The sequence below is a fragment of the Leopardus geoffroyi genome, chromosome C2, assembly GCF_018350155.1.
Source record: "Leopardus geoffroyi isolate Oge1 chromosome C2, O.geoffroyi_Oge1_pat1.0, whole genome shotgun sequence".
Classification (NCBI taxonomy): domain Eukaryota; kingdom Metazoa; phylum Chordata; class Mammalia; order Carnivora; family Felidae; genus Leopardus; species Leopardus geoffroyi.
The window spans coordinates 25,536,551-25,540,324 of record NC_059333.1 but is presented as its reverse complement, the minus strand read 5'-3'; positions in this window follow the sequence as shown (position 1 = coordinate 25,540,324).

The following is a 3,774-nucleotide window of genomic DNA, read 5'->3' as shown; positions in this document are numbered from 1 at the left end:
CATTTTAGCTGAACTCTATTTTCCAAATGTTCTTTTGTGTATGGTTCTGGGCTAGACTGGCCACAAGAAAAACTTGTGAGATTTAGTAGAGAATTGTGAAATAGTAGCTAGTAAGCTGGGAGGCTGGTGCCTGGGCTCCGGGCATCACTGCAGATCTCCCGTGTTGCTGATCTGCTAGCTCATCTCATTGGCCTGGGGCTATAGTGAGCACAGAGCTCCTTTGGGTTCTTTAAGTTGTGGGTCAGGCTCATATGCAGCCCCACGGTGAAGAGCAAGGTCCTCTGCAGGTCACCCAAGGCAGGTCAGTTAAGACTTCATGTAAGTTCAGAAACAGTAAGAAAAGCAGTGAATGACAGGTGTGGGTTTCCACTGAGCCTCCTGCATCCAGGTTTCCTCTCACGCATTCTTACTTGGTTTTATATCTCATTTTAGGTTCAGACTTTATTCACCATGATTCTTGCCCTGCTGATCTACAAGCTGTCCACCCCAAAGAGGCAACAGTCTTCTATCGACTTTACCAGCCCTTGTCCATGATTCCTTGCTAGTTAGTGGCTTTTCTCTGATCTACCAACCATGTCTTTCCTGATTTTTCCTTCCATGGGTTCTCTAAAATAATATGGAGATTCAAATTCCTCAAATATATTCCTTATCTCATAGTGCTCAGCGGTTCTCCTTCCCTGACATCCCTCACTGACACACACCTTCATAAAACATAGGTCTTGATTCTTTGTAAAATGAGCTCTTTCTTGATATTCGCAGATTATAGCTCAGATTTGTTTAGCGAAATGCCAGGAACATTACGATCACTTAGCTGCGTTTGGTATTGTCCTCACTTCCATCTCCATCCACATCTTTCTCAAAAAATTCATTGAAGTATCATCGTATTGTAAACCAAAAAGGAGAGGCTAAAGTCTGCTTTAGTTAAAGTAGAAATAGTTTCAGTGTGACATCAAGGGTTTGCCTAAATGTTTTATATCATTTTTTAATTTGTTTTTTAAGAAATTTACTTATTTGTTTATTTGAGAGAGAGAAAGAGGGGCAGAGAGGGAGAGGGAGAATCCCAAGCAGGCTCCATGCTGTCAGCACCGAGCCCCATGCTTGGCTCGACCTCACAAACTGTGAGATCATGACCTGATCTGAAGAGTCGGACATTTAACTGACTGAGCCACCCAGGCGCCTCAGTTTGCCTAAATACTTTAATGGAAAGAAAATTCGGTTCAAGTTCTCAAATGGAAAGCCACTGTATTTTCTATCTCTAAAGCAAGAATTTTAAAAGTTCTTTACTGATAGGTTTATAGTGTTATCTGAGGTCTATATTTCTTCTTTAGCCTTCTCTTTGCCTTAGCAATAATTTCCAAACATCATAACCTCTGCTACCTTGAGAGAAGATTCTATTTTCCAGCTATTTCACACTTTCTTTCACCCCCTTCAAATCCTGAACATCTTGCTTAAACTCTGATGCTCAAAGTTCTCCCGAATGTCTAATAAACTGGAAGTCCAGCCAAACATTGTGGAAAACTATATAGAAATTCTTTTATGCAGCACTCTTGTTTTGACATCTCAGTGAGTCTATTTACACGTAGTAATTTCCCAGTGCCAGTTAAAGTCAGAAAAAGTGATTCGCTGTGGCATTCTTGCAAAATATGACAGATGGGCTCATTAGTCTTTTGATTCATAAAAACCATGATTGTTTTTGCTTCAAATAGGGAGCAAAAAATAAGCAAGTCCCTGATAGGTTTAATTCAGAGTCAGGGCTAAGTAATGCCAACTCTGCAGATTCACATAAAGAGCTGACAAAAGGAACAGAGAAGGGAAAAAAAAGACTGTATAAATGATTACATTATGCTTTGTGAAGTTACGAGCTATGAGCTGATCCAATGGCTAGACAAAAGAAATAAGGCAAGAATGACTGCTAAGTTACATGTCATTCGTGTGTTCTTGATAAATGCAGAAGCAGGAAGAATGAAGAAATTAAACAAATGAGCCATAATAGAATGCAAAAAAATAAGATGCCACAGATTTTAAGGGAACATAAATCCCTATCAGTGATGCGTGATACAATACAGAATAGTATTCTGCTCACAAAGAAGCCAAAATTAAAGGAAGATTTCTTTGGAATGTCAACACTAGATCTTTTTAAGGAAACTCCAGTAGACTAGCTGCACGCCAGCTGAAAAGTATTCTTATTGAGATTTTCATTCATACTGATTGGCCATCCACGTTTTGTTGCAATCAGCAAATCTGCCTTGTAGAAGGACTCCACAGTCAAATCTGAATTTAAAATTATAGACAGTAGGTCTCCAAGTATTATCTGCCGTCTCGCCTTTGAGTGCTGTTCAAAGAAAGACTGCATAGATTGCCATATTTCTTATACCCTCAAAATAATTAAAGAATCAAGAGATTAGTAAAAAAGGAAGTCCCATAATGTAAATATCATAGAGCAAAAAGTCCCTGTCAGTAAACTAAAGCATTTTTAATGCTGCAGAAGAAATGGTGCTTTGGTTTCTAGTGGTTTGTCTGTTTCTATCACTGTCTTCCATGCTATGTGATTCATAAGTTATTTCTTAATCTTTAAAATTACTTAGGTAGCGGGGTGCCTGGGTGGCTCAGTCGGTTGAGCCTCTGACTTCAGCACAGGTCATGATCTCACAGTTGGTGAGTTTGAGCCCCGCTTTGGGCTCTGTGCTGACAGCTCAGAGCCTGGAGCCTGCTTCAGATTCTGTGTCTCCTTCTCTCTCTGCCCCATCCCCACTCATGCTGTCTCTGTCTTAAAAATAAATAAAACATAAAAAAAATTAAAAAAATAAAATAAAATTACTTAGGTAGCTACATAGATAAGTAATTAAAAAAATTTAAATATATATGTAGATAAGGAGTTCTCAAGGTTTCAAATGTTGTGACAATATTACCTTAATGGAAAATGTTTTGCCTTATCCCAGATTCAGGAAAAAAAATGTTAAAAAATGTCTTTGAAATCTACTTGTACACATTTCTCTTGGATACGCTGATGATCCAGACACATCAGTATTCTGAGCTGCAAACAGGCTTGGTGTCAAAAGCCCTTAATAACATGAATGAAGTATAACAAGAATACATTATTTGGTGGGAAAAGAAAAAGAGAAAGACATTAACACTCATTGTAGACTCTTAATAGGCTCTTTGTTATGAATATAACAAATGTTAACAAAGTATCTCTTTTTATTCATATATTTGTCCCCTCCCTAAATATTTGCGTGAAATCTTTTTTTTTTACTCTGCATACCTTTTTTCTGTAGCGATAGTTTTGTTTTTGTTTCCGACCTCAAAAATACACAATTACTTTATTTTACACACTCTGATTTAGCAACTATATATACATATGTATGTGCACGCACATATATGTGATATATAAATGCACACACATATGTATATGTGACAAGTACCATAAGTAGTAATACTTTACACATATTACCTCATTTAATCCTCATATGTATTCTATGAAGTAGAAATTAATACTATTCCCTCTCTTTTATGGAGGAAGATACCAACGAATAGAGAAGTTAACCTGCCCATTGTCACTTAGCAGGTGAGTGGCAGATTTAGAATCAAAAGTTCAGAAAGGTGACCTAGCTACAGGGTGATGCTCTCATAAGTGATGTGGTGTTGTGGAGAGCAAGAGGCTCCATGAGGAGCCTCCAGGAGGAGCTGGGTTCAATGATTTTCACTTTCTGGTTAGAAAATTTTCTATTTCTTGGTATTATTAAAATATCCTTTCTGATAAATTGGTAATCTCAG